Here is a 10,473-nt window from a genome sequence, read left to right on the forward strand (position 1 = left end):
CTGAGTAGGTGACATCAAAATTTTAGGGGCCGGACAAAGAGGTCTGAGACACAGTTTAGGGCTTACGGTACAATTCTCTTACCCTTACTTACAACAGTTTATACTTAAGAGTGTCGGTGGCCCTGGTGAGATCAATGAACTCGACTGCAGAGTAAGGAACAACTCGAAATGAGGAAGGCAAGCAGTGTCTGACCCACTATTGATAAACGAACTCCCATGGTAGATTGTGGTTTGAGCTATAACCCCGTGTCCTCCCCTTTTTTTTTTTTTTTTTTTTTTTTTGCGTATCACTCCAGATTTTTTAACCCAGCCAACTGAGTGTTGGATTAACTATTTTCTTGAGCATCAGTTGGTCAAGACTACCCCGGATGGTGCTAGGAAGAAGTTCCCCATCAGTCCCACACCTTACTCCTCTTGCACCCTCTCTCACCCTTTACAGCTGACCCTGGGAAGCCCAGTCAGTGGGACCAAGACGAATCTGGTTACGGTCCCTCCATCACAGTGCCAAGAGTTACCTCCTGGTCAAGGAGCTCCACATTATTCCTTGGTGAGAACAGCACAAGATGTCACCATTTGGCTCTGCTGCCATGAAAGATGTTGAGGCTTCTGCAAGCTCAGAGAGAAGTTATTTATTACATGTCACTTATTACTTACAAAGAAAGTTTTCTCACCACAATGAGTGGCAACAGGTAGAAGTACACCACAGTGAGAGGAAAAACGCAGCAATGCTTCGGCCGTTGTTTGGGGGTTTCTTGAAGAAGGGCAGTGCTGAGTTGTGTTTCTTTCTTGTTACTTGGAGGACAATTTTCATCCTTGAATCAGGTATTATTTTCAGAAAGTGCAGCTGCTGAGATTCACCAGGAGAATATTTGAAACTGTGAATAATAAAATATTTATTAACCCAAGTACAGCAGATTACAGCCTTTTATTCCTAGAAGATACAGTGCAGGCAGCTTCTTTCTACATGCAAGGATGAGTTCTGTAAATCCAAGTAAAGCAATACCATAAGCAGGCAAAGCATAATACAAAATTACTTCATAAGTACTAAGTAAAGAGTTTGAGAATTATTGCAAGGGGTGACTTCTGATCATTTAAAACATGGAAGACTATACCTTACAGTAACGGAATGCTCCAGGACTGATCATTTGGGTTGTATTGTTAAACACATGGTCTATAAATGCCTTGACTTTCACTCTGCCTGCTTCTGTACACATCTTCTTTAATTACAAAGACATATATTTTTTAAAATAATGGTATATCTTGTTACACAATAGTTCTACTTCCCAGCAATCTAGCAGGATCCAAATTTCAAGCTGATAAATGTACAAGACTCTTTAATGTAACTCAAAGTTCCAATTTCAGGGAGGAAATTGCACACAGGACCAGTTCCCAGAGGGAGTTTGTAAATTAATTCAGGGTCCTTAAATCACTCTGCATACAAGCTGGTTTTCCAATGCATTACTAGGTTCAACAACATTAAGTAATCCAGAGGGAAAACCAATTCCCTGTAGAAATCACAGGAGCAGAGAGTCTTTCCACCAACTTCAGCCATTCCCCCTAGTCCCAAGGCAGGCGCCGCGACTCCCCGTACACGCAGGGAAGAGGTTCCTCCGCGCTCTGCTGAGCTGTCCTCGAGGAGCCCAGTTCCCCTGTGGATGAGAATGCTGTGATCAGGACCTTTGGCTGGGCATTGCAAATGCACAACAAATGGACAAACTCAAGTCTTCACGCGTGAGTGCTGTGACGCTTTACTAAGATGAGAATTTGCATACGTGTTTGAGGGCTGCAGAGCAGATTTACAAGGCAGGTTAGCAACCGCCAGGTTCTTTAAAAAGAAATTCTGATCAAAATTGTGACAGGGGAAACAGCTACATGTTGGGTCTTCTGCAGACTGGTCCCAACCCAACATCCATCCTTGGTAGGACAGAATGTCCTAATTTTTTTTACTAAGAGATCTATTCTGTACATAACCTTACACATATCCTTGCTGTAAGTTTTCTCTACTCTGATGACTTCACCCCTCTGGAAGTATAAGTGCCTGCCTCGTTTAGACATAAAATACCACGCATTGGGAGCAGGAGGATTTTTGAAAGTCCACGGCTTGCCCTTCTGTCTTCTGACACACATCAGAAATTTTCCCCTGACTCCAAAGGGAGCAGAGTTAAAAACCAGCACAGGCTTCATTTTACAGCCAGTCTCTGCAGTCACATATTTGCAAATCATTCTTAGCTGTGGATATTTATGCTGCAAACGTCTCTTACCAATAAACACTTTTTAAAGACAAGCCTTTGCTATGTAACAAACTTGAATTCAACAAGCAGATTTTAGGCATTTGTTGAAGAGCCAAAAAAATATGAACATACAGTTAAGCATCTTTATCTTTGGGAGCAGTCATTTGCCATCATTTTCCTTCCTTCTACTTACATGTTTTAGCAGAGCTGCATGATTTTGTGTCTTACGTAATATAGACTGGATAATTACCAAATGTCCCATATGTTGGAGGTCATTCCCACGGCTGTTGATGCTTAATCTCTTGTCTCCAGTTTCTCCGTGAGCAGGCATGCTACCAAGGTTTGATGCACATAATATATTGAGTAGAGGAAAAAGATTCCTTTTCAATAATAAAAAAGGAAAGGTGGGGGGAAAAAAAAAAAAAGAGAGAAATGTTTTGAACTAGCAGAGCAAAACATTTTAATTGAGCTCATAAAAAAATCAGTCCAAAAAAGCATCAAAATCTCTCATGAGATGGCAAAATTTATCCAGCTCTGAATTTGAGGGGTGGATGCTGAGGGCAGTCTGGAATCTGGAGCAGAGACAAGAAATTACACAAACAGCAACTGTAGGAGAAGAGGGGGGATTTACATGAGACACGATAAGCAGCACAGCACCCAACAGAGTGATTCAGAAGGAAAGCATTGCAGGACCGTTCGTTAGTGATTGACACTTTGGATCCCGAGGTGAAGGATTCCTGAGGCTCCGACAGCCTCGTGCTTGGGGAAAGGTAATGAGAGCGTTTTGTGAGCAAAGTAGGTCACGGCTCAGCAGGAGAGGCTCGTTGTCACATTAAACTATGAAGACGCATAGCTTCCAAGTGGGTTTCTTTTTTCCTGCAGTTACTTCGTTTAGCCAACTATAACGCACATTTTAAGGAAAATAAGATGGTCGTAATTTATGGGTCACACTATTGTTCTTGCAACAGCTTTGTGAAAGAGGAAAGCGATTGCACTGTCTCACTACAAAAGATGGTGATTTGAGTAAGCAAGCTCAATTGTGTGAACAATATTCTGCAAATGAGTGTAAAAAATTATATCAGAGAACAAAGCATGAGTCACACAGAATTACTCAATAAGAAACAGCAAGTCAACTTTCATAGGATTTGGGTAATGTGGATATCTCCTGAAGTTACACTTAGCTGCGGCAGCAGTCATGGTGGAAACGACATGCACAGCAATAAAAATACACAGTCGTTTCAAGAGTAATACGCAGAAAATTTCAGGTGACAAATACCAAACCAAAACAAAACTCAGCCACGTTGTATTTTGGATAGCTCGCTATCAGATAGCTATTCTGCAAAGTGAGCCCAGAAATTATCCAAAGAGGTCTGAGGAACTATGATGTTTTGCCCATTAACCCATCAGGAACAAGAGATGAATGACAGGAATGATTGAGGCTAGATTTTGACACTTGAGAGTACATAGTGTAGGTGTAGAAAAGATTACAGTTATGCACACAGATGGAAGAAGTAGATCACTGGAGAACAGAAGTGTGACAGTATTAAGACAGATAAAGTAATTTATTTTATAGGAAACGATTATACAGTTGAGAATCATGAGGCTTTTTTTTCCCCATCAGAGTGAAAAGCAGAGAATATCTGATTTTCTTCCACATGATCCACAAGATGTGTCATGTGTTTCTGATGGTGTCAAAGAGAAATAAAATGGTTTAGAGAGTGGGTGAACATTTGGATTTCTACCTGATTGACAATGTGCGTCAGGCAATTGGCCCAGCATTGATGAGTATCTAATTAATTTTGGCAGTGAATACTGCCAACACTGCAGGAAAATGATCATGTAACAGGTTCAGAATCAATACGTTGTTCTATATTTAAAGAGTCAGCATTAAAGTTAATAATAATTTTACTAATTCCCTGTCCCAGGGAAGCAGGAACAACTTCTAGGCTTAGGAGTGGGTTTTTTGGCCAGTGTTTCTCAGGGTCCATTTAATCTAGTGGCCAAACATAAAAAACCCCAAAATGCTGGCAGTCACCCACTGGGAGTTACCCAGATCTCAGTGAGAACTTCCTCCCAAATCTGGCAAAATACAGTCTTTTGCTATGAATTACAGAATTTCCTATTGCTCTGTAGCAGTGACACCATGCACAGACCAGAAAATATCCTGTATTCAGGTACTAACGCTACTGTCGTTTGTACCAAGCACAGGCATGCGTAAAGCAGGACTAGTTTCTAACATCAGAATGGTTTGTATTCCAGCATGCTGAGGCCAAATCCTCTCTTATAGCCGACCCAGGAGTTTCTCATAAATTAAAAGACCAAATCTGAAATTCTATTAGCAAAGGATGGAAGAAAAAAAAATTTAAGGAGGAGAAGCAGCTTGAGGTAGCTCAAAATTATTTCAGAAATTAATGGACTTTAAAGTAATTGGCAATAGCCACCAGGTAAACAATTATTTATTTTATAAAGTAAGAGTTCTAAGGGATTTTAGAAGTGGAGGGCAGAATATTTGTACAAAACATACGTTTTTTTCCTGCTAACCTTCCATAATGTTATCTGTAAAACACATGCAGACAGCACAAAGGCATCAGAGCCTTTCAAAGTATTTCGTATATTCTTCCTCCACACATTAGAGATATTAAGAGTTGAATAAATCATCAAAAGAAATGTATGTGCCTAAATTCTCTTCATTTCAGTAGCCGACATATTTTCTGGGACTCAAGTCCAGAGACACCAGATGGTTGTTTTTCTCAGATATTTAGGCACCTACACATGCAAATAGGTGCCCAGCGGTATTTTCAAGCACGTCCAAACACTTCACTCTCTAAATAACCATTAAAAATATTGATGCAACATTTTCATCCTACCAGATTTTTCTCGAATATCAAAGGGAAAAACACCTCTATGGAAATTTGTCAGTAACTGGAAAGATGTGCACCTCCAGGCTACAGACTGGGTACCAGATAGATCTGTGATATTGCAGCCAAACGCAATACTAGGACAGGGCAAAGCAATGACAGCGCCTCTAGGAGGAACCTGGCACTGGAAGAGTTAAAAACTCCACTGAAAGCTAGATAAAAACTACAGTCAAATTTCTTTGTATCACAACCACACAGTCATCGCTGGCTGGGCACACAAAGCATCTGTGCTCCCGAAGTTCAACAGTCAAACCTCCCTGGCCCTCCCTGCTCTCCAGGATTCCCCAAAAATGGATGGGGACACAAAAATACACTTGGGAAGGCTGATTTTAAGAAGGTCAGCTGAAATTTATCCTATAAATGTTCCGTAAAGAGTCACGAACTACAAAAAGAGAAGACCAAGACAGCTCAGAGTGGAGAATACAAGAAGTATAAACGCTAAACAAAAATACCAAGATTTATTCTCCTCTTTCTATGAACTTGGATTTTGTGTACTCTAAGGCCAGCAGAGCTCTCTGTTAAACCAAACAGCCTGTGCTGGGTTTTATTCAGGAGGAATAGGGTGGTACTTTGGTTCTTAAGAAGAACATATGTTAAGAAGAATATCTGATAGGTTTTGTTCTAGAGATTACTTTTTTTAGGTTCCCGACGCTTCAGCAAATTATTTTACAGCAAAATACAAAGGAAGACTTTGTATTTTGGGGAACTTTGGGGAACAGTTAGAGAGTTTGAAAACGCAACAAAAAGTTACAGGGAAAAAAATCTCTTAGCTATAATTCATAGTTTTGTCTCAAAGGGAATTAACAGAATTGTATGACTTTGATCTTCTAAAGAATGAGGTTTCTTAACTTCATTAGTCATTTTGCTTAATTTTAAATATGGATGCCACAAGAGATAAAAACCCAGCATTTTAAAAGGGACGGTCCCTCCTATATTTGTCAAAATTGCCCTACTGAAGTTCAGTTCAAAAGTTCAGTTAAAGAGATTTTATGGCAGACAATCTGTTACAATTAATGAGCATTCACAATTAATGGCTGGCCTGATGTAGCCTTTGAGAAGGATCACAACCTTTCCCTCTACTTAAAAATTTAGCAATGGGTCGAATGATAGCAAGAGTTAGATAATTCCACTATTAACCAAAGTTAAAAGTCCTTTAGCTTGCAGTTCTCAGAGACCGTACTAACCATCCTGATTATAAAGCATGAATTTTAATAACAATGCCACACTGTATTTCTCAGCAGCGAAAGTTGAGAACTAATTAAAAGACAACAGGAGTGTATTTGCCTCTATCTAGGCAAGGAACATGGCTGAGTAACAACATCATCTTGCATCTTCTCAAAAAGAAACAGCACTTGATAACACTGCTCTCCTCTGCACAGTTAAAAGTCAGGTGAAGTTTTATTTTACTAAGGTGGGTGGGCATTAATTGCAAATATTTCAAGAGGCTGAGGTTTGAGGTATTCCTATTTGCTTTATATTTCATGCAGTTTTCCTTTTATGAACACTGTTACAGATGCGAAAAAGACAATATTGTTATTCTAACTGATACTGGGTTTTGAGCTTTGCAAATTTATTTCCATGAATTTACAGCAATGAAATTAAAACCAATTTTTTTGCTCCATGAACGAGCAGATGTTCCAGAAGCAATAAGATTTTAGATTATTAAAATAACCCTTGTCACATGCTGATAGATTTCCTTTCTAAGTGCATTCAATAAGCACAAGTTTCAGACCATCTTTGCTGAGGACATTTTACAGCTTCCCTAGGTGGTGGCCAATGAGGACCAGGATGCTGCGTACTCAGAGAGGAGCCACCACCCTACAATGGAACAACTCTTCAAGGCTTCCCGAAGCAAGGGCTCTTCCACCATGGTGCAGTCCCATCCCACTTGGCAACCATGGGCAGCTACTTTGTCTTGACTAATAATAATTACAGTCTTGGGCAATGAGGGCCTAAGACGCCGAGCGGCCAGAGTTAATGAAGAGGGTGAAGAGGACTTACAAGGTTAAGCTATGGTAACAGGAAAACCGAGAAGATGAGTAAGAGTGGTTTCGCCTCCAGCAGACATTGCCGGCCGGGCTTCTTGCTCACAGATCTCTTTTCCCCATCTCTGTTTGGCAGCTGGGCTTTCCTCTTTCTTCTGGCTTATACAAACACACAAATAAAATAATGCAAACTTTGCTTTCCATAAAGGCTTGACCAGCAACCTCCCACAGAAACAAGGAGAGGGTGCTTCTAGATTCATGGGGAGCCTAAGAAATCTGGAACACAAGAAAAATTGACTGGTTTCATCTGATTCAAGGCTGGGCCTGCTCCAGGCAGGGACACTGCGTAGTCGTGTATATAATTAAATGGAGCCTAAATATAGAGCGCTGATCAAGTCCTTCTCCAGGACTCAGGCTCCACCACAGAACAAGGAATAAACAGACACAGAAACCTGATGTACAGGTCTGTCATCCTTTTTTCCCCCCTTTTTGGGTAAATATGTTTGGTGAACAGTGCAAACCTTTCAGATCAGCTCTGCTGTAGGAATTGAAACTACAGCTTTAACCTCTCCTTTACATCTGCAGGTGGTTTTGGAGGGCAGAAAATAGGGAAGAGGTGGTTTTTCTTCATGAAGGATTTAGTCCAAAAAATTTGAAATGAATCCTTTTGTTCTGCTATCTTACAAATAGCTTACTTCAGTTCAGGAGACAAGAGTTCAGCTGACGGAAACCTTGGCTCTGCTGAGGACTGACCATCCCCTGCCACGGGCAGGCCACTCGCTTCCAGAGATGCTCCGTATGTTTTACAGAAGGTTCCTATCTAAACACCAAAAAGACCTTTGAGTTAAAAACAACGAGCAACGTGATTTGTTGAGTTAGACTCTTGTGAATGACAAATTAGAAATCATAAAATTGTTTTTCTTTATTAAGCAGCACACAAACAATTAAACTCCCCAATTTCCTGGCCTGCTGAGGAACACTGTGTTCATTTTTCCTTTAATTTTTTTGCAGTCATAGATGGAAATATGCCTTAAAGTGGTAGCCAGCCACACTGAGAGTCTGGTACTTCCCAAAATAAAGCATATCTAAAACTCTGAAGTTTATGCCCGCTCTGAGAGGGGTGATGTGCTGCTCACTCTCTAACCTGATCTGCTGTTCCCATCACCGAGGGGCACCCAAGGACCTGCGAGTCAGCCCCGTTTATATGATCATTGCTTCTCCGAGCTAACGCTGCGAGCGGGCTGAGCTCACACCAAGACCAATAATAAATAACCAACCTTGAGCAACACATTTGCTTTATTAACTTACATCAGCAGGGAAGCACACACACAGCAAACCCTAACGCTGCTCGGAGGCAAGGGTTGCCTTGCGGGGGCAGAGGTGCTGTGTTAGAGCGATGGGACAAAGGTTTAACTTTCCAAAGAGTTGTCAATACCTATGAAGATTTCAGCTTCATCGCTCCCAGGGTTCAGCTCCCTCTTCCACCTTATTTCAGATGGTCCTTTAGTCTTTTTTTTACCGCATCGGAGCGCCTTGCCACCTTCAGTAATTAATCCTCCGCACTCCTGCAGGGTAAGGAAGTATTATCAAGTCTGTTTTTCAAACGGGGAAAGGAGTTACAAAATAAACACCTCCTTGCACAGAACCCGATCAGAGAGATACCCAGGCTTGGCATGCATGCAGGGGTGCCCCGGTGTGTAAAAGAAACTTCCACATGTATGTCTAGGGGATCACCTAGGTTTAACAACTCACCCTCATTACTTGGTGGTGACTCCCCTATTGATATTTACAATCAATATGGACCTTAAAAAAAACCACAAAGCAAAAATCAATAACTAAAGAAAGAGCAACCCTGTCTACCCAACCTGTCATCTGCTGTCTGATAGACACAGCCACAGCCTCCCATCACTGACAGACCATGCCCAGACGCCTGCAAGAAAGGAGGAAAAATTTCTGACACCAGACAAGTGAGTCGTACAAGCAAGAAGCCATGAATAAAGACAGGCTCCGCTAATAAAAGAACCCCGTGATGATCTGTGAAGCTTCCCAAACAATCCTTGTCTCAGCCCAAACACCTAACGCTGGCAAAATTAAAGTAGGGAGAAGCAGGGCAATGCCAGAGGAAGAGGATTTCTAGCTGAGAGTTCAACATTTTCTCAAAAGATGATGGGGACCCCCTCCCCAGCCCCTCCTGATCCGAGTTCCCTACAATGAAGCTAGTATTATGGTTAAACATGAAGTTTTACATCACACCAGTGGCACAGGCAGGAGAAGGGTTATATATGCAGGTGGGATATGTTTTGTGCAGCAGCCTGGAGAAAGATTCATTTTATTCCTTTTGAGAAGAGACATAAATAGGAGGGAGGTGAAAAGCACTATTCCCCACAGCCGCCCTAAATCCGCTTCCGATCCCCAAAGAGTGTATTCAGGATGGGACAGACATTGCCTTTTATTCATATTGCAGGTTGGTAAGGGATTGCTAGCACCAAAAGCAAAATGTATTGAAAGCTGAGATCTCACAGTGAGTTGTAGCACTTCATGCCTTCTTTTCTTAACTCAAGTTCAACCCCCAACAATTGAGGTTAAACGCTGGGAATACAGACACTGCCTACAGCACATAGCCCTGTTCCTGCACGTACCTGTCCTTGGATGTCTCTCCCTGGGTAGTGATGGGCTGGACCAGGAACTGGCCCCCGGGGAGCACAGTCCTGCAGAGACAGGACTGGTACGGTCAGAAGCCAACACCTCGAGGCAGCCAACAGAAGAATAGCCCGATACCTGTCTGAGGACCGGGCTGACACGCGCCCGATAACCTGGGTGAAGCTTTTCTCCTGCTCAGAGCTGGGCTGTCGCAGAGTCCAGCACAGCACCTGCATCCCCTTTTGCATCCAGCTCAGCTCACAAATCAGTGCCTCATGACTAGAAATCAGTTTAAGTGTAAAGGAGATACCAAAGGCAATCTTTCTGTACAATTACACCTTTTGCTTTTACTTCCAAAACACCCTCCTGCTCACATCCTACATGCATGGATGTACAGATGCTGCATCCTCTGGAGCGTGACCGGACACCCACCCATACCCTTTTGGCTGCATGAAGCTCTAAGTTGTGCTTTCCCTCCCGCATACATCAAGGAAGCTATTGCAAAGAGAAAATGAGAGTTTTTTTCAGAACACAGGGAATCCACGTATCTACCACACAAGGACACAAAAATCTTTCGTTATGGGTGAAGCTCCTAGCACTGCAAAACCCCTTGGAAGCTCTGTTGAGTTGCTGCAGTATGCTGGACCGGTGATGGGAGGGTCGGGAGGTTGGGATGCTGCCACTGTTCACTAAACAGCC

This window comes from Cariama cristata, unplaced genomic scaffold, assembly GCF_000690535.1.
Source record: "Cariama cristata isolate BGI_N322 unplaced genomic scaffold, ASM69053v1 scaffold10386, whole genome shotgun sequence".
NCBI classification, from domain to species: domain Eukaryota; kingdom Metazoa; phylum Chordata; class Aves; order Cariamiformes; family Cariamidae; genus Cariama; species Cariama cristata.